Consider the following 22,011-nt stretch of genomic DNA (forward strand, 5'->3'; position numbering starts at 1 on the left):
ATTCAAAGTCACCTTCTGATCACAGAAGAACACACCTTATCCCACACTTCATCACACACCTCAGACCCCAGACAAGAGAAATTCCAAACTATATGGCCTTTTGATATCCATCTTCTCTCTGTCTCACCCTACGGGTTTAACCCCTATGCTTCTCTCAAATACCTTTGGATAATTAAGTTGCTTGTGTCACGGAAAATAACTGTTTTGTATCTCATCAATTCCTGTCATACCAGCCCCCTACCTTAGGGGCATGCTGACTGTTAAGAAACCTGTAATTTCTGTCATATTTCAACAATAATTACCTCCATTGCTTTGCTATTTAACTCATGTCCACTTTGCTAATAAACGGACTCTAGGATTCTGGGACTGAAGGACTCAGATTCTAGATTCACGCTAAGAGTCCCCTGGTGTCTTTTACTTCATGTCACCCCTGTCGTGAGCGAGAAAGAACCAGCCCGTTACCTTTCCCCTGGAGGCCACCCTGCCGGAGAAGGAGAGAGACACCCCAAAAAAACAGGAGACAGAGAGGGAGAGAGAGAGAGATATCTGCAGCCCTGCTTCCTGCTTCGCCACTTACAAAGCTTTCCCCCTGCAGGTGGGGACTGGGGACTTGAACCCAGGCCCTTGCAAATTGTAACATGTGCACTCAACCAGGTGTGCCTTCACCCAGCCCCTCTTTATCTTTTCCTTTATCAAACTATTCTTCTATGTAATCCTGTTGGGGTAGGAGATTACTGCATTTTCACCTTCATGTAATGCAGATTAAATCTCCCAATTTTCCCAAAGGGGAAACAAGAACTCAAGAAAACTCATCTAGAATCTATTTTTAAAACTTTTGATTAGTGATTTAATAATGATTGATAAAATTGTGGGTTAAGAGGGGTACAATTCCTTACAATTCTCACTACCAGAGTTCCCTATCCCATCCCCTCCATTGGAAGCTTCCCTGTTCTTTTTCCCTGTGGGAGTCTGGACAAAAGTTCTTTATGGGGTGCAGAAGGTGGAAGGTCTGGCCTCTGTAATTGCTTCTCCACTGGACATGGGTATTGACAGGTTGATCCATACTCCCCAACCTGTTTCTATCTTTCCCTATTGGGGCAGGACTCTGGGGAGGTGAGCAGAATCTATTTTGAAGAGTGTTTTTTTTTTTTTTTTGACTAGAGAGATATTCTTTGCCAATTTACATGAATTTTCACTTTTATATCATTTTATTAATCTGCTTCCAGGGCTATCACTGGGACTCAATGCTAGCACTAGAATCCAATATTCCTAAAGGCTATTTTTTTCTTTTTTCTTTTTACTTTTTTTGTTGTTGTTTTTCTTTCTTTATTTTTTTTTTAAGTAGGATAGGATAGACAGAAATTGAGAGAGAAAGGAGATGTAGAATGAGAGAGAAAGAGTGACACCTGCAGATCTAATTCACCTCTTATGAAGCTTCCCCACTATGGGCAGGGAATAAGGGCTCGAACCCCAGTCCTTGTACCTCGTAACCACGTGTGTACTTTACTATATGCATTTGACATAGTATAAGTCTGTCTTTGCAATGATATGGGACGCATATTTCTATCATAAAGTTAAGGTTCTAAATTTCCTCAAATTAAAAAGCTAAAAAGAAGTTACAACATTAAGATAGATGACATGGTTTCTAGTTGTGAGAAACGTCTCTATTTCATTATAAAAATTTTAATTTCAGGGGGTTCCCAGAAGATGGCGGACTGAGAAGCTGCTAGTGGCTGAGCTCTGACCACATCTCCTGGAAACGGTAGGATTTTCTGCCTTTAGTAGGCCAGCCAATAAGGGGTCCTAGCGGTGACACCAAGGAGGTGACTATAACTTAATTTGGGTTAAGAATTAGAGTAGGAAAAAAGGGGAAAAAATTTTTTTTCTTCCTTTTAATTTTTAAGCATACCTCCTTCCCCACCCCACCCCCATAACCAGTCCCTGGGGACCAGCTCCTAGCAGGATCCCCTGCTAGGAGCTCCTTTTCTTTACCAAATTCCTGTCCAACCAGGGAGTATCATTAATTCTAAGTCTATACCCTTCTGAAACCTCTGGCCTTTTTTCCTTCTAAGTAGCCAACCCCCCCCACCTCACCCCGCATAGCTAATTAAATAATTAAAAATAAATACATTAAAAAAAACCCTTTCCTTTCACTGCCCTTTTATGACTGTTCTTTTTCTTATCTTTTTTTTCTCTCTCTCTTTCTTTTTTTCTCTTCTTTTTCTCATTCTTGTCATCCTTTCTTCCTTAATCCTACAGCTTCCAAAGTCACAGCCCCCAGCACCCACACCAATAAACAGTGTGCTTTTTTGAATTCACTGATACACATTTGGGAATTTCCTTTCACTGCTCTTTAATTACAGCTCTTTTTCTTATCTTTTCCCTTTTCTCTCTCTTGTCTCACTTTTTTTTTCTTTTCTTTTCTTTTTTTTTATCTTGTCATACACTTCTTCCTTCTTCTTTGCCTTTCTGAATTTGTGGATTATTTTGGGGAAGAAATCTGACTCAGAGTGGACTCTCTCTGTGTGTATCTCTGCTCTAGTTCCCTTTCCCCTCTTGTTACCCCTAGAATATACAGTGGATAGTAGATGTGCATAACTGTCTATTCTTTCTATCCCTTCTTTCTTTTCTCTTTCTTCTTCACTGGGGTTTGGTTACTATTTATTCACGGACTGGAGAAATTTTTTGGCTAACTGGTAACAATTAAACTGCTTCAATACTTGCTTCAGTTGCTACTGTAATACCTGAGGTTGGTGAGTGCAATTGTCATAAAGGTATTTAGTACAGTGTTACTTGTACTCAAGACACAACAACTGAGGAACAACAGAGCATAAAAAAAAAAGAAACACAGGAGTCAGGCGGTGGTGCAGCAGGTTAAGTGCATGTGGCGCAAATCGCCAGGACCTGCGTAAGGATCCCAGTTCAAGTCCCCGGCTCCCCACCTGCAGGGGAGTCCTTCACAAGTGGTGAAGCAGGTCTGCAGGTGTCTGTCTTTCTCTCCTTCTCTCTGTCTTCCCCTCCTCTCTCCATTTATCTCTGTCCTATCCAACAACAACGACATTAATAACCACAACAATGTTAAACAACAAGGGCAACAAAAAGGAAAATAAAATAAATTAAAAAAAAACTTAAAAAAACCACATAAATCAAAAAAATGGGTAGATCAAAAACAAATAAAACTGCTACTCCAATGAATGAAGACAAGAGCCCAGAAGAAACTACAAATCAGCCAGAAGTAACCATAGATAAGAAAAGTATGCAAGCAATAATAAACTTATTAATCACAGAAATGAAAACAACATTGGAGGAAAGGAATGGCAGTATTAGGGAAACAACAGTTGAGACCCCCAAGGAAAATACTGATTATCTTGAGGCAATTAGAGAACTGAAAGCTGAAATAGCTGTAATGAAGAAAGAAGCTGAGGCAAGGGAAAGCAGACTAACAGAAGCAGAAAACAGAATTAGTCAGACAGAGGATGAGTTAGAGAAAATGAAGAAAGAGGTGAAAGAGCTTAAAAAGAGATTGAGAGACACTGAAAACAACAACAGAGACATATGGGATAATCTCAAAAGAAGTAACATTCGTATAATTGGCCTGCCAGAGGAAGAAAGAGAGGAAGGGGAAGCAAACATTCTAGAGGAAATAATAGAAGAAAACTTCCCAGACCTAAATAACAGAAAGGACATTGTTGTATGCTTTACATTGGGTTCTAGTTCTCCCCCGCCAAGAGAATTGGATCAGTCCTGTTAATTTCACGGGCCCGCTTGGCCCCGCCCCGAGGAATCCCGCCAGAGTTAGAGAGTTCCAGAGTTGGAGAGGGTTCCTGAGTTTGAGAGTAAGAGAGAGTGCTTGCGCTGCCGCAAAGAGACAGCAGAGTTCTGTTTGGTGATTAGTTTGGTTTAGTTTATGAATCGTTGTTCCTGAATAAAGAAATACAGCTTCCCTGCCCAGCCTTTGTCTCCGCGTCTCTGTTACCCGCCCGTGAAGCCAACCCACCCAGCTGGAGCCGCAGAAATTTTAACAACAAATGGCGCCCACGTGGACCTGACCTGCGCATCTCTCAGATAAGTATAGACAATTTGGCTACCTATGTACTATGGCCTTCTCTTCTGCTTGTGAAGAGATCTCCAAAGGCCTCTGCTCTTTCTTCACGAGACTTTTTTGCTGTTTCTGGAACATTTATCTCTGGACCACTCTCTGGTTTCCACTCGCTCAGGCGAACTCAGAACAGCCAGCGGGAATAGCCAGCGGGCAAGAGGCGAGGCGCGGAGCTGCTGTTTCCACCTGGTTAAACAGCCAGCCAGCCGGCTGTGCCCAGACAACCCCGCGCACCGCGCCCACAGCCCCGCAGCCCCACAGCCCACAGGAGCCCGATGCCACCACACAAGAGCTCAATGCCAACATGCTAGAGCCTGATGCCAACACGCTAGAGCCCGACGCCAACACGCTGGAGCCCGATGCCAACACGCTGGAGCCCGATGCCAACACGCTAGAGCCCGAGGCCAGCCCACAGGAGCCGGCTCTCCACCTTGTAGCGCAGGGCACTGGACGTGTGATCCCTCCACACTGCTCGGTCACTGCAAGCAGGGCAGCAGACATGGCAGGGCCATGGGGCAGGGCCGCGGCGGCCTATCAGGGCCGCCACCCCTGGGCACCTAGGCCCACGCCTTCTACAAAACTGGCCCACCTGCCCTCTTGCTATGAAGTCTGGAACGATCCTGGGCCTCCCAGACCCCCAGGCTCCCTGCCGAAACTGGGCACACGAGATCTCCAGCTGCCGGTCCGGTCTGAAGGCAGACAAGCTGGAGTACGCAGAGATTTGTGCAGAGATCACAACCTGCAATTCCTAGAAGTAAAGCTATGTAGGAAGCCACCTCCGGATGGTGAACCCCCCCCCCCAACAACTAAGACAGTACATATCTAAATTCATGTTTAAAATGACATGTCTTCGTAACAAAGGTTTCTCTCCTTGTGTATTAATGACCATGTTTATGTGTATGTTAAAAGTTTGGTAAACAGTAACTTTAAGGCTAAATTCTTACTAGTCAAAGTAAAATGAAAAAGGTTTCCAACGTAATTCTCATAAAGATAAAATTAACTTACATTTAAAGTCTGAGGTAAAAATTAGTTAACAATCAATATATTTTAACTAAGTTAGGCTAAACAAAAGGTTAAATAGACTTGTTGATATGTAAAACTCTCCATTACCTTCTCTATTAGAAATGGTAGATCGCACAATGGCTATGCTAATTATTCTCATGCCTGAGGTTTCCTTTCCTGACTCCATCTTGAATGGGTGTAACAAAAGGTTAAAAAGACGTTGTTGCTATGTAAAAGTCTCAAATTCCTTCTCTATTAGAGATATGCTAATAACAAGTTTTGTTTCATAGTAAGTAAATTGCAGCCAGATGCCTTTGGGACTCTAGGCCGTTCCCTGCCCCCATGCAAATGCCCGTCGAAGAAAGTACGCCCCCCAGAGGCAAGAAAGTACACCCCCCAGAGGCAAGAGATATTTTTTTTAAGCTAATAAAGTTTAGCCCACAGAGGCAGATATGGCCCCCTCAGGCCTTCCTTTGGCAACACGCTGGTTCTTGTTACTTGCTTACAAGTTTCTCCATGTTTGTGCCAGTTTCTTTTTTAAAAATGCCTGTATGATATATGTTTCTGTTCACCCTACACCCTTGATACTGTAGCCATTTAGTTAAAAAGAAAAGGGGGAATTGTTGTATGCTTTACATTGGGTTCTAGTTCTCCCCCACCGAGAGAATTAGATCAGTCCAGTTAGTTTCGCGGGCCTGCTTGGCCCCGCCCCGAAGGAAACCCGCCAGAGTTCCAGAGTGACAGAGTTCCTGGGTTCCTTAGTTCGAGAGTAAGAGAGAGTGCTTGTGCTGCCGCAAAGAGACAGCAGAGTTCTGTTTGGTGATTAGTTTGTCTTAGTTTATGAATCGTTGTTCCTGAATAAAGAAATACAGCTTCCCTAACCAGCCGTTGTCTCCACGTCTCTGTTACCCGCCCGTGAAGCTAGACCCGCCCGGCAAGAGCCTTCCAAAATTTTAACAACAGGACATCAAGATTCAAGAGGCCCAGAGAGTACCAAACAGAATCAACCCAGACCTGAAGACACCAAGACACATCATAGTCACAATGAGAAGAAGTAAGGATAAAGAAAGGATCCTAAAGGCTGCAAGAGAGAAACAAAAAGTCACATACAAGGGAAAACCCATAAGATTATCTGCAGACTTCTCCACTCAAACTCTAAAAGCCAGAAGGGAATGGCAAAATATCTATCAAGCTCTGAATGAAAAAGGGTTTCAACCAAGGATAATATATCCTGCTAGACTTTCATTCAATTTAGATGGAGGAATCAAAATCTTCTTAGACAAACAACAGTTAAAGGAGGCAACCATCACCAAGCCAGCCCTGAAAGAGGTTCTAAAAGACCTCTTATAAACAAGAACATCACTATAATAATTGCAATATATCAGAGCAAACAAAAATTTTTTTTGAACAATGGCACCACGATACATTAAATCCATAATATGAATAAATGTCAATGGCTTAAACTCACCCATCAAAAGGCACAGGGTGGGGGGATGGATCAGAAAACATAACCCAACCATATGCTGCTTGCAAAAATCCCATCTGTCACAACAAGATAAACACAGACTTAAAGTGAAAGGATGGAAAACTATCATACAGGCTAACGGACCACAAAAAAGGGCAGGAACAGCCATTCTCATCTCAGACACGATAGATTTTAAATTAAATAAAGAAATAAAAGATAGGCAAGGACATTACATAATGATTAGAGGATCAATCAGCCAAGAAGACTTAACAATTATTAACATCTATGCACCCAATGAGGGACCATCTAAATACATTAAGCACCTACTGAAAGAATTTCAAAATTACATCAATAGTAATACAATAATAGTGGGAGACTTCAATACCCCACTCTCACACTTAGACAGATCAACAAAGCAGAGAACCAATAAAGATACAAGAGAATTGAATGAATAGATTGACAGACTAGACCTCTTGGACATTTTTAGACTCCTTCACCCCAAAAAACTAGAATACACCTTCTTTTCAAATCCACATAACACATACTCAAGGATAGACCACATGTTAGGCCACAAAGACAGCATCAATAAATTCAAGAGCATTGAAATCATGCCAAGTATCTTCTCAGACCACAGTGGAGTAAAACTACCATGTAACAACAAGAAGAAAATTATTAAAAGTCACAGAATTTGGAAACTAAACAACATACTCCTTAAGAACCACTGGGTCAGAGACTCACTCAAGCAGGAAATTCAAATATTCCTGGAAACAAATGAAAATGAAGACACAACCTTTCAAAATATCTGGGACACAGCTAAAGCAGTACTGAAAGGGAAACTTATAGCCATACAATCACATATTAAACACCAAGAAGAAGCTCAAATGAATGACCTCACTGCACACCTCAAGGACTTAGAGGAAGAGGAACAAAGGAACCCTAAAGCAACCAGAAGGACAGAAATCACTCAAGTTAGAGCAGAAATAAACAACATCGAAAATAAAAGAACCATACAAAAGATCAATGAAGCCAAATGTTGGTTCTTTGAAAAATTAAACAAAATTGACAACCCCCTAGCCAGACTCACCAAACAAAAAAGAGAGAAGACTCAAATTAATAGAATTGTAAACGATGCAGGAGATATCACAACTGACACCACAGAAATCCAAAGAATCCTGTGAAACTTCTATAAAGAACTATATGCCACCAAGCTAGAGAATCTGGAAGAAATGGAACAATTCCTAGAAGCATATGCCCTTCCAAAACTGAACCAAGAAGAACTACAGAGTCTAAATGTACCAATCACAGACAAAGAAATTGAAACTGTTATTAAGAATCTCCCCAACAACAAAAGTCCTGGACCAGATGGCTTCACAAATGAATTCTACAAAACTTTGAGGAAACAGTTAGTACCCATACTTCTTAAGCTTTTCCATAAGATTGAAGAAACAGGAATACTCCCTTCCACCTTCTATGAAGCCAACATCACCCTGATACCAAAAGCTGATAGGGACAGAACAAAAAAGGAAAACTACAGACCAATATCGCTGATGAACATAGATGCCAAAATATTAAACAAGATCTTGGCCAACCGGATACAGCAACATATCAAAAAGATTGTTCATCATGACCAAGTGGGATTCATCCCAGGAATGCAAGGCTGGTTCAATGTCCGTAATTCAAACAATGTCATTCACCACATCAATAAAAGCAAAGCCAAAAACCACATGATTATCTCAATAGATGCAGAGAAAGCCTTTGACAAAATCCAACACCCATTCATGCTCAAAACTCTACAAAAAATGGGAAAAGATGGGAAATTCCTCAAGATAGTGGAGTCTATATATAGCAAACCTATAGCCAACATCATACTCAATGGACAGAAGCTGGAAGCATTCCCCCTCAGATTGGGGACTAGACAGGGCTGTCCACTGTCACCATTACTCTTCAACATAGTATTGGAAGTTCTTGCCATAGCAATCAGGCAAGAGAAAGAAATCAAAGGAATATAGATTGGAAGGGAAGAAGTCAAGCTCTCACTATTTGCAGATGATATGATAGTATACATAGAAAAACCTAAAGAATCCAGCAGAAAATTACTGGAAGTTATTAGGCAGTATAGCGAGGTATCAGGCTCCAAAATCAACATACAAAAATCAGTGGCATTTCTTTATGCAAACACTAAATCTGAAGAAGAAGACATCCAGAAATCACTCCCATTTACTGTTTAAGCAAAATCAATCAAATACCTAGGAATAAAGTTGACCAAAGAAGTGTAAGACTTGTATGCTGAAAAATATGAGTCGCTACTCAAGGAAATAGAAACTGATACCCAGAATGGAAAGATATCCCATGCTCATGGATTGGAAGAATAAATATCATCAAAATGAATATTCTCCCCAGAGCCATATACAAATTTAATGCAATACCCATCAAAGTTCCACCAAGCTTCTTTAAGAGAATATAAGAAACACTACAATCATTTATCTGGAACCTGAAAACACCTAGAATTGCCAAAACCATCTTGAGGAAAAGAAACAGAAATGGAGGTATCACACTTCCAGACCTTGAACTATATTATAAAGCCATCATCATCAAAACAGCATGATACTGGAACAAAAATAGGCACACAGACCAGTGGAACAGAATTGAAAGCCCAGAAATAGATCCCCAACCTATGGACATCTAATCTTTGATAAGGGGGCCCAAAGGATTAAATGGTAAAAGGAGGCTCTCTTCAATAAATGGTGCTGGGAAAACTGGGTTGTAACATGCAGAAGAATGAAATTGAACCACTTTATCTCACCAGAAACAAAAATTAACTCCAAATGGATCAAAGACCTAGATGTCAGACCAGAAACAATCAAATACTTAGAGGAAAACATTGGTAAAACACTTTCCCACCTACACCTCAAGGACATCTTTGATGAATCAAACTCAATTGCAAGGAAGACTAAAGCAGAAACAAACCAATGGGACTTTATCAATTTTAAAACCTTCTGCACATCCAAAGAAACTATTAAACAAACAGAGGGAACCCTCACAGAATGGGAGATCTTCACATGCCATACATCAGACAAGAAACTAATAACCAAAATATATAAAGAGCTCAGCAAACTTAGCACCAAAAAAGCAAATGACCCCATCCAAAAATGGGCAGAGGATATGAACAAAACATTCACTACAGAGGAGATCCAAAAGGCTAACAAACATATGAAAAACTGCTCTAGGTCACTGATTGTCAGAGAAATGCAAATTTAGACAACACTAAGATATCACCTCACTCCTGTAAGAATGGCATACATCAAAAAGGACAGCAGCAACAAATGCTGGAGAGGATGTGGGGACAGAGGAACCCTTTTGCATTGCTGGTGGGAATGTAAATTGGTCCAGCCTCTGTAGAGAGCAGTCTGGAAAACTCTCAGAAGGCTAGACATCGACCTTTCATATGATCCAGTAATTCCTCTCCTGGGGTTATACCCCAAGGACTCCATAACACCCAACCAAAAAGAGGTGTGTACTCCTATGTTCATAGCAGCACAATTCATAATAGCTAAAACCTGGAAGCAACCCAGGTGCCCAACAACAGATGAGTGGCTGAGAAAGCTGTGGTATATATACACAATGGAATACTATGCAGCTATCAAGAACAATGAACCCACCTTCTCTGACCCATCTTGGACAGAGCTAGAAGGAATTATGTTAAGTGATCTAAGTCAGATGAGTATGGGATGATCCCACTCATCAACAGAAGTTGAGTAAGAAGATCTGAAAGAGAAACTAAAAGCAGTACCTGACCAAATTGTAAGTAGGGCACCAAAGTAAAAACCTTGTGGTGAGGGGGTAGACATGCAGCTTCCTGGGCCAGTGGGGGATGGGAGTGGGTGGGAGGGATGGGTCACAGTATTTTGGTGGTGGGAATTGTGTGTGTACACTCCTAGCAAAATGTAGACATATAAATCACTAGTTAATTAATATGAGAGGGGAAAAATCAGTTGTATGTCTCAACGTTTTTCAAAACACAGACTGAATCTTTTTAATATATAGGCTGTGTATTTGATATGCGGACTCTCTCAAAAGCCTAGACCAAGTAGATTAGAAGCATCCAATAGCACAGCTATATAGGAGATACTTGGTACTGTACAGCAAACCCTAACAAAAGGACTTTTCAAAGTTAACCCAATTACCAAATAATGTGATGATAACATTAACTATCCATTGTCTTTTTGAACCTTAAGACAGCAGGAACATCACATCTCCACTATAGAGCCCCTACTTCTCCCAGTCCTGGAACCCTTGGATAGGGCCCACTTTCCCGTATGCGTCTCCCAATCCGTACCAAATAATATTGCATCCGCCGATCACAACTTAACCAACACAACGATTGCCACCTCAACATGCTTCACCTCAGACTGTGTCCAGAGACTTCACGTGTGGAATGACAACCCTTCAGCTTCATTACTTGGATGAGATCTTTCCTTTTATAGTACACTCTAATTTCATCTCAGGTGGTTCACTTTCTAACAAAGTCCCAAAACCTAGATATACACCAGTTTCTGTGAGAGAGAGCTTATGTTCACACGTATCCATAAACTACTGCAAAATATATACCTGAGAGCAGAAGTACACTAGAGTTTGCAGTGAGTACCTCCCTAACACTTCCTCTCCTCTATTCCAAGCTTTGGGTCCATGATTGCTCAACAATTTGTTTGGCTTCGTATGTTAACTCTCTTTTCAATCACCAGGTTCCAGATGCCATCAGGATGCTGGCCAGGCTTCCCTGGATTGAAGATCCCACCAATGTGTCCTGGAGCTCAGCTTCCCCAGAGACACACCCTACTAGGGAAAGAGAGAGGTAGACTGGGTGTATGGACCGACCAGTCAACGCCCATGTTCAGTGGGGAAGCAATTACAGAAGCCATACCTTCTACCTTCTGCAACCCACAATGACCCTGGTCCATGCTCCCAGAGGGATAGAGAATGGGAAAGCTATCAGGGGAGGGAATGGCATATGAGATTGGGTGGTAGGAATTGTGTGGAGTTGTACCCCTCCTACCTTATGGTTTTGTTAATTAATCCTTTCTTAAATAAAAAAAAATTTTTTTAATTTATAAAAATTAAAAAAAAATTAATTTCTTAAATTTAGGCTAACAGACTTTCAGGCATTCAATAATTTTTAATATCTCAGGCACTAACGATAATTTGTGAATGATAGATGTTCAGTTCTTATACATACTCAAGTTTTCGCTTTATTTTAAATTTTTGTTTATTCAAATCAGAAAACTTTCAGTATCCTAATTACACAGGTTATGTTTATCATAGTGTATATTCTATATTTAGTTTACTTGTGTTCCAGGGCAAATATTAAGTTAAATATCAAAATTACTTTAAAGTGGATTTATACAGTCTATTATTCCCTTCCCTCGACCAAAATTGAATCTTAACTTCTTGTCAAAAAGCCTACTATTTTGAGATTACAATAAATAACCCAACCTAGCTAGACTGACCTTAACTTTCAACAAATAAGAGTGTATTATTAAATTCAAACTGGAAAGCTAGGGATGTGAAACTAAGCCTGCCTTAGCCTGTGGTCCCTCCTGAAACACAGGGAGGTGATGGTGGTGTCAGTTTCAAAGGTTATAACTAATCAAGGGGAAAAGGACTGGAAGAGGAAATGAAATACTGGAAGGTGACGAACAGATGAGAGAGTGATACCTGACTTAGTTTATCCACCCCCCACAACCACTCCCCTCAAAGGGAACTCTCTTCTGGTAGAGGAGAAAGGAGAAAAGCAAATTGATTTATACCATGTGACTTCCAAAAAGAGCCAGAATCGCTGATATTAGTGCTAAGAGTGAACTTAAAATAAGGGTTGTGTTTGAAAATCTCTGATGGATGTTAACTCTCTACTTTTCTTCATTCACTGTGGGTTGCTGCTGCTTCCTAATGCAGGCTGGTCTATTCTCTACCCAAATTCTCGGTCTTGTTTTAATTTTAAGTCATTTTGAGAATAGAATGTCCTAGCATAGAAAATTTAGGTGTTTTATGTTTATTTTTCAAGTCTGGCTGTTGAATTACATTTTTTAAAGCAGGAATTAAAGGAACTCTCTAGAGAATCTGATTCACCTTCAACAACAAATACTTCTTCCCCCCAAAATAACTATCCCCAATGGAAAATTTTAAGCAGATAATACAGAAAACAATCTACATTCAACACCCATCTGCCTCATTTAGATCCTGTAATCAATAGCTTCTAGTTTAGTCATAAATATCAATAGTCAAGGATCACCAACTATTTGAAAAAACTTCCACATGAAGATATCAATAGAATTTTAACAAAACAAGCAAATAATAAGAACAAAATAACTTTTTTATTTTCTTTATTTATTATTGGATAGAGACAGAAAGCAAGAGGGAAAGGGGAGAGAGAGAGGGAGAGTGACAGAGAGATACCTGCAGCCCTGTTTTTACCACTCACGAAGCTTTCCCCCTACAGGTGGGCTCAGGGACTTGAACCTGGGTCCTTGTGCACTGTAATGTGTGTGCTTCACCAGCTGTGCCACTGCCTGGCCCCTACCAAAATGACTTTTAAGAGGAAAACGCTATCATGGGACTAAGAGAAAAATAATGATCAAAATACAAAGGTAATAAAATATACAAAGAAATAAAATATATCATGTTCATACAATAAAATAGAATGTTAATGAAACATAACACATCCATAAAATATAAAAAGAACTCTCAGAAGCTAAAGATACATATATAAGCAAACAGAAATGAAATATTTTTTTGGTAAGTTGATAAAGGTAACAGTGGATCATAGAAGAAGTAACTCAATGAAATTCATAGTATTGAAAGTTAATGGATTTCTAGATTTAAAATACATAATGTATCTGACATATGAAAAAAATTCACACCCAGGCACACTATTCTGAAATTTAATATTGCAGACAAAGAAAATACATTTTAAAACTGTTTTCAAAAACTCCCAATGGAAAATTATTTCCAATTTGAAAAATCTGTGTCAGATCGGGTTATGGGAATTGTGTGGAACTGTACCCCTCTTATTCTTTTTTTTTTCCCTCCAGGGTTATTGCTGGGCTCGGTGCCTGCACCATGAATCCACCGCTCCTGGAGGCCATTTTTTCCCCTTTTTGTTGCCCTAGTTGTTGCAGCCTCGTTGGGGTTATCATTGCCGTTGTTGACGTTGCTTTGTTGTTGGATAGGACAGAGAGAAATGGAGAGAGGAGGGGAAGACAGAGAGAGGGGGGAGAGAAAGACAGACACCTGCAGACCTGTGGCTTCACCGCCTGTGAAGCGACTCCCCTGCAGGTGGGGAGCCGGGGGCTCGAACCGGGATCCTTACGCCTGTCCCTGCACTTTGCGCCACGTGCTCTTAACCCACTGCGTTACCGCCCAACTCCCACCCCTCTTATTCTATGGTTTTGTTAATGTCTCCTTTCTTAAATAAAAATTTAAAAAATAATAATAATAATAATAATAATAATAATCTGTGTCCTGCCAAATTATCCTTTGAGTTTGTGAATTCAATACATCTTCAGAAATGTAGAGTCTCATGCATTTTTAATCACTGGTGTTTTTCTGCTAGGGGCATTCGTGAAGTATGTCTTTGAAATAGAGCAGTAAGTCAGGAAACAGATTCAGAAAAGGCATTCAGCACAGGACAGAAGTAGCAGGAATCTCTAGAAAAAGCTCAAAATGTTAATTTGCCTTGCTTCCATTCCCCTCCTCCCCCTCTCCCCCCCAGCCCTTTTCTCCCCTTTCCTTCCTTTCTACTTCATTTTTGTGGTTGTTGCCAGGGCTTCGCTAGTCTGCCACCACTTTTTCAGAGAGCAAGACAGAGACAGAGACACAAAGAGAGAAAAGGGGGAGACACCATAGCACCAAAGCTTCCTTCAAAGCAGGCAGACTATCCAGGTATGAGCTGTCTTGCAAGCTCAGAGTGACTTGTGTTTATTGGAGTAAAGCCAGTCAGTTCTAGGAGAAGGTTTCTCTACAATAAATACAAATATTAGATCAAGAAAATAGCTCACATGGATAGAGTGCTGGGCTGCCTATGTGTGACCCAGATTTGAGTCCAACCTTCACCGTGCTGAAATGAAGTTTAGTGCTGTGGTCTCTCACCTTCTGTCTGCCATTTCTTTCTTTCTTTTTTTTTTTTTCAATATTTATTTATTTTCCCTTTTGCTGCCCTTGTTGTTTTATTGTTGTTGTTATTGATGTCGTTGTTGGATAGGACAAAGAGAAATGGAGAGAGGAGGGGTCTGATGATGGGGGGGGGCGAGAGAAAGATAGATACTACAGATCTGTTTCATCACCTGTGAGATGACTCCCCTGCAGGTGGGGAGCAGGGGGCTCGAACCAGGATCCTTAAGCTGGTCCTTGTGCATTGCGCCACGTGTGCTTAACCCAGTGCACTACCGTTCGACTCCCCGCTCTGCCATTTCTATTTCTATCTCAAATAAATGGATGACTAAGTGAATGAATCTAACCTGTTTGAATAAATTTAAAGATGCATGTTCTTAAATAAAGGGTTAGGGAAGAGTTTAGGAATTAACAATAAGTTATATACAAAAACACCAAAGTCTATATAAATATTGATTAACAAGGAAAATGAAATGAAACAGAAAAGAAAGCCCGAGTAATACAGCTGGAAAAATAACACTGATCCAATAAAAACTACATTTGGATTGTGAGATTACTAAGTTATTATTCCACATCACACCTTCCTCCAAGATTCTTGCCTCCAAGACAACCATCATCATTCTTGCAAAGCCTTAGAGGCAATTTGGTTGTATCCTCTCCTTTCTCCTCTTCCTCTTCCTTTTCCTCCTCTGGTCCACTTCCTCCTCTTCTATTCATCTCTCCCCTTCCCTCCTCTTTCTTTTGTGTGTTTCGGTTCTCTATATCCCACCTAAAAGCAATGCTATTAAATGGTTATCATTCAGGATGGCCTATATTTTGGGAAGATGTGAATTGTACCTTTGAAACTAAACTGTCTTGCTAAACATTTCCTCAGTAAATTTTTTAAAAAACAAATGAATAAAGCAATCTTATGTATGCAGAAATATTGTGCCTCATTTTGAATCTATTTACTACAAATAAATTGGTTTCGATCATCAAGAACTACTGTGTTTTGATTATCTTGAAATAAGGGAAATGAGAAATAGGGAAGGGTGTGATAGGAGCCTTAACTTCACAGTGGGAGTCAATAGTGTCTAAGATTCAAAGGACAAGACAGAACAATTTAAGTACATTACTCAGAGTAATGAAAATTAACACAGAATTGTTCCAGTATTCCAAAGTGATTGCCTCTGGAAATCAGGAAGTAGTGGCAAATGGGAGGTCAGAAGCATGCTGATATTGTAAATACAAGAGCTATTAACTCCTGACTATGTACATGTATAGCTTTTCTAAAAATTGAAAACAAATGGAGGGGATAATACATTCTGGGAAAAATTTTCATAAGATACCTTAAGGAGCCAGTAAGATAGGTCACCAGCTAGGGTGCTTGCTTTGCTGTGCTTGTGACCTACTTTCAAGCTCCCAGCACACCAAAGGGGAGAACTAAAGCACTGAGGGAAGCTTCAAGCTGTGTTCTCTCTCTCTCTCTCTCTCTCTCTCTCTCTCTCTCTCCATCTCTTCATCAGAAAACCAATTGTTTCAGAGTGGTGAAGTCACCATCGCAATTTCAAAGCAGAAAAAGTCAACAAATAACATTAGTGTTTGGGATCCAATTTTTATGCATGTCTTACTGCTCTATGCTATAATATATAGTCATTACAAATGTTCTCCCTGGTGGGGGGGATAGCATAATGGTTATGTAAAGAGACTCTCATGCCTGAGGCTCTGAAGTCCCAGGTTCAATCCCCTACACCACTATATGCCAGAACTGAGCAGTGCTCTGGTTAAAAAAAAAATATATATATATATATATATATATATATATATATATATATATATACATATATCTCAATATATATGAACATACATGTATACATATGTATATATATTCAAATTCCTTTTAGTGAAAATATGCTATAGTGAATATCCTTCTTATTTAATTTTATTCATAAGATTTTCTACAGACGTGCATATAAATATTCACACATGTATACACACATACTGTCTTACGGTATAGAAATGAGGTTCTCTAGATGGAGAAACAATAGAGAAACTACAAATCTTTGACCAGAACACCCTGAAACACAGGTAAACAGTGGACTAAAAACCAGTTCAGATGCCCTTTCTTTGTAAGCTGTCTCTGACTCATTCCCTGGAAAGCAGACTGTCTGCTTACTTAGTTCCTTCTCACTTTTTTACACTCGTCACAAGTCATTGTCTTTCTGCTTCTTGTCCCTCAAAGGTTCCCAGTTTTACTGTCTCACAAGCTCAATCTATTGAAAACACTGTCTGATTACCTCCTTGTTTCTAAGCCCAAAAATCACGTTGAGAATCGGGTACCTAGCTGTGCTAGTAGAATGTCTAAGGAAATCTCTTGATCAGAGTGGTTCTTCTTCTTCTTCTTCTAGCATTTGCCCTTATTCCGTAGCCAGTCAACAATGTCAGGTTGAAAGCTGTCAGGAGCTGCTTGTTGCTGGCTTTGAAAGTGACTGGGATCCATGTGGATTCAGTCGGCTAGGAAGGATCGTCAGTTTCCCCAATGAATGGGGACTCACGGGATGCACCACGAGAAGGTCGATCCAATGCATCCCTTAAGATTTACCCACAATGACCCTGGGTCCATACTCGCAGAGGGATAAAGAACAGGAAAGCTGTCCGGGGAAGGGATGGGATAGGAAATTCTGGTGGTGGGAATTGTATGGAGTTGTACCCCTCTTCTCCTACGGTTTTGTCAGTGTTACCTTTTTACAAATAAAATAAAATAAAACAAAGAAAGAGAGAGAGAGAAGGGGCTAAAAAAAAAAAGGTTCACATATATTGAGAAAGGTTGTTGGTGCAAGAAGGTGAAAGGACGAGACAAATGCTCCCTCATGCGTTTTGTACACACTTGTTTTCATTGATTCTTTGAGAAAGAAGATGAGTGTGGGGGAGGTAGCATAATGACTGTGCAGAAAGACTCAGACTTTGAAGTTACATGTTCAAGCCCCCACACCAACACCATAAATTAGAATTGAGTAAGATCTGATTTTAAAAATTAATGAATGAATCAATTAACTAATTAATCAAAATAAAAATAAAGAGGGCAATTAATTATTGGTAAAAAGCTGTCTGGTCACAGTTATTAAAGGAGAAAGAAGCCTGACAAAGAAACTAATCCCTCCAATACTGACCCAGTGTTGCTCTCTTCACTAACATATATTTTGTTCTATTTAATTAATATCACAGGTTTTAGCAGTTATTTTCCATTTTGTCATATGCAAATTGTAGTCAAAGCAATACTTGATGAACTATTAGCTTCCTTTATTAATAAGATGTACCTTGCACAAAAACCTCCAGATGTAAAACAATTTTTTTTCTGTAAGAATTCCAGTGAAAGGTTAGGGTAAATAATCACAGAAAAAGGAGACTGAACCAGAACCAGAATCTGGTTAGTAGAAAAAGGGACATACGTATAGGAAACAGAAATCACTGGGGGAGAATATGTACTGCTTGGTAGTCTAATGTCACAATAAAGTTGTGCAGAACGACTCACTGATTCAGGTATTGTCATTGCCCATTCAGAAACTGAGCAGTGAAGTATGACAAGACAGCTTTGAGAAAATCTATGTGAAGTTTAGATAGAAACAGAAATATTGACTCCTAAACATCAACTCATTTCAAAGGTACTCACCCCATTAAGAAATGATTCATGTGAATAACTAGATTCAGTTTCGCTGACATTTCACAATTCAGGTTTTGGACTAAAAATACACGGTTCTTTCTTTGTATGTGCATGTGTCCATTTATGTAGACTTTGCTCTGTGCAGAAGATAATGACATGGAGGAGATGATGACTCGAACATCCTCATTTTCCTTTTAAAAAAGTTTTACTTTGGGGGAAAAGTGCATTTTACTGCTTGATTCCTATGTAATTAATGGATTAATCTTTAGGTCCTCTTAGGCCTGTATAAATGGATGTCTGATTGCTTATGCATTCAGAGTACATATTTCTCATTTAAAATACAGAACCCAATCATCCTTTTTTCCTTGCTTTGGGAGCCTTGCTCTCCCAGCTAACCATTCATCACTGGCCTTTAAATTGCTGTAGGCAAGCAGAAAAGAATTTTCCTTCTTTACATTCTCTTACTATTTTTTCACCGAAAAGAAAATTAATAGATGTATAAAAGACTCCCTGAGAACTTTTCGGCCACTGCAATTTAGGAATGTTATTGAATTGGTTTTAAAGAAATGTGCAGAATAAAAGAAGCAAAAAGATTAGGGTAAAGGACCTTCCAGTTTTGTTTTTTAAAGGTGTGTGTGTGTGCGTGTGCATGTGTGTGTGTAAGAAGTTGCTAAGATTCAGTCTGCCAACCACTGACCTTCAAAACCTTCAGCTGAGTTGGGACTGATAATTCTTATATATCAGCTCACTAAAGCAATTGTTAGAAGAAACTAGTCAAACAGACACACCTAGTGTCTGCTCGCGAAGTTTCTATCAATGTGGTGGGGGTTGTGCTATGGCAAAACATGCTCACTATCTCTCAGCAACCCCCACACACACCTTGAAAGGATTTACAAATACATTTTAAGAGTAATAGTGTAGGGAAAATCCTTTTCTACATTCCCACCACACTGCTGGTGGGAATTCAAGTTGCTATGACCTACATAATGGACAATTTCATATTTACTAAAATGAAAAGTGCCAATATATTTGGCCTACAATTCTGCTTCTAATCATTTGACTTTTAGAATATGTATCCATATGTAAAGTATATTCATTGTGACTTGTCCTTTTTAAAGTAAAATAAGAAATATGTTCAATATCCATCATATATTGCTGTTCAAGTAAATTATGGTATATTTATAATAGGGAAAGTCTATACCATATGCAAGAAGTGTTATTAAGTACAGAAGAATGTTAAAGGTATAACACAAGCTATTGTGATTTATTTTATTTTATTTTTATTTTAAGAACTCATAGGATGTTCCAGATAGGATATATGTATGTATATGGATATGGATATGGATATGGATATGGATATGGATATGGATATATATAAAACTGGTTATAGAAATAACTTCAGGAAGAGAGACTTGAGGTTTCACTAGATTGTCTGTTTCTATACTTCATTTTCTAATGTGAATTAAAAAAATCATGCTCGATCTAGTATTCTCTGCTGGGATAAAACTTAAAGACAAAATTGCAAGCACAGCTTTATAGGCTCATGTTCCTATTGACAACCAAAGCTCCAACCTGTTAGAAATACTCCCGAGATACCCAAGGTCAGACTCTGGAACTGAAAGTAAAGAAAGGGATGTTGGATGAATTTTGTGATCCGAGTAACATTAGGAATAAGAATTTCATCTCACTTTTTTTTTTTTTTTTTTTTTTTTAGCACCGGCCTAAGCATTTTGCCTGCATGAATCTCCTCAGTCCTCATAGGTTGACCTATGTCAATATGTGTTGCTATCATGTTCATTTCACCAGTGAGGGAGACCTGTGAGACTAGAGGTGGAGGAAAGATTCCAAGATCACACAATTATTAAATGACTGCTACTACCACCTCAATGGCTTCATGTACTTCATGTGGCAAAACAGAACATTCCCTGCATTTGCACTAACTCTTCACTTTCTTCTTTTAGACATTTTTTTTAGTTTTATTTACTTTGTTTGATGGGCAGAGAAAAACTGAGAGAGGAGGCAGAAATACAGAAGGAGAGAGAGAGAGAGATGCAGCACTGCTTTGCTGTTCATTACATTTCCCCCTGAGAACTTGAGTCTGGGTCCTTGTGCATGATGACATGTCCACTTAACCAGGTGCACCACTGCCTGTATTTTGCCCTAAGAAGATTCTAGTTCCATAATTTTATTTTATTTTTTATATTTATTTATTTGTCTTGCCAGAGCATTATACAGCTCTGGCTTCTGTTGGTGCTGGGACTGAACCTGGGCCCTTTGGCATATCAGGCATGAAAGCCTTTGCATAACCATTTTGCTATTTCCCCAGCCCCCTAGTTAAATCAAAAGAGGGGGAAAGTTTTTGTTGTTGTTGTTTTTTCTTTAGTAGTTTTGTTGGTGGTGGTGGCCACTTTTTCCCCCCATTTTATTGGATAGGACAGAGAGAAAATGAGAGGGGATGGGGAGAGAGAGGGGGGGAGAGAGGTGCCTGTAGACCTGCTTCATCACTTGTGAAGCAATCTGCCTGCAGGTGGGGTGCTGAGGGATGGAACTGGGATCTTTGCACTTCACAACTATGTGTGCTTAACTGGCTGTGACACTTCCTAGATCCCTGGGAAAAGGTTTTTTGCTTGTTTGTTTTTCTTGCTTCTCTGCTCATTCTCAAAAAGAGAGTTTATTATTTGAATTTGAAAATACTTTCAGAAGCTGTGTGGCCGCTATTAAAGCCATTTAGTGCCTTGGAGACTAAAAGTCTAGATAAAGAAATCCGTGGAAAGTATGTCAGGAAAATGCCAAGAGGATAGTGAATTGTCAGCATTAATATCAGAAAACACCATATACAGGTCACAGTGAGGTGTTCTCTTAAATCTTGACAAAACATGAATTTTCCCATGTTCAGCGGGGAAGCAATTACAGAAGCCAGGCCTTCCACCCTCTGCAACCCACAATAACCCTGGGTCCATACTCCCAGAGAGATAGAGAATGGGCAGGCTATCAGGGGAGGGGATGGGATATGGAGATTGGGTTTTGGGAATTGTGTGGAATTGTACCCCTCTTATTCTATGGTTTTGTTAATGTCTCCTTTCTTAAATAAAAAAAAGTCGTTAAAAATAAAAAATAAAATAAAAAAACATGTATTTTTCACAGTGAATTTTCAGAGATGTGAGCATTCAGTCATTAGATGAAACTCAAGAATTGCATACAGCCAAACATACTGGAAATTTAAGAGCGGACCAAGCCAGAGTCAAAGAAGCAAACTGTAACCCACATTCACAACAATTGCTATCATATCAAGAAGAAGAAGGATCCTATTAATATTAAGGAAACAATAAATATAAAATAAATTCACCAGCATTAAATAACTTACAGTGTGTCTCACAGAATTTGATTATATATGTTTGTTCACTTCAAATACTTTGGAGTATTAGCAGTTTACAGTACAATTGTTGACACAGAATACAATATCCTTTAAATTTTTTTTTTGAAATTATCTTTATTTACTTATCAGATAGAGACTGCCAGTAAACAAGAGAAATGGAGAGACAGAAAGGGAAAAGCCACAGTCTTGCTTCACCACTCACAAAGTTTTCCCCTTGCAGGTGAGGCTTGAGCCCGGGTAATTGTGCATTGTAACATGTGTGCTCA

This window comes from Erinaceus europaeus, chromosome 11, assembly GCF_950295315.1.
Source record: "Erinaceus europaeus chromosome 11, mEriEur2.1, whole genome shotgun sequence".
Classification (NCBI taxonomy): domain Eukaryota; kingdom Metazoa; phylum Chordata; class Mammalia; order Eulipotyphla; family Erinaceidae; genus Erinaceus; species Erinaceus europaeus.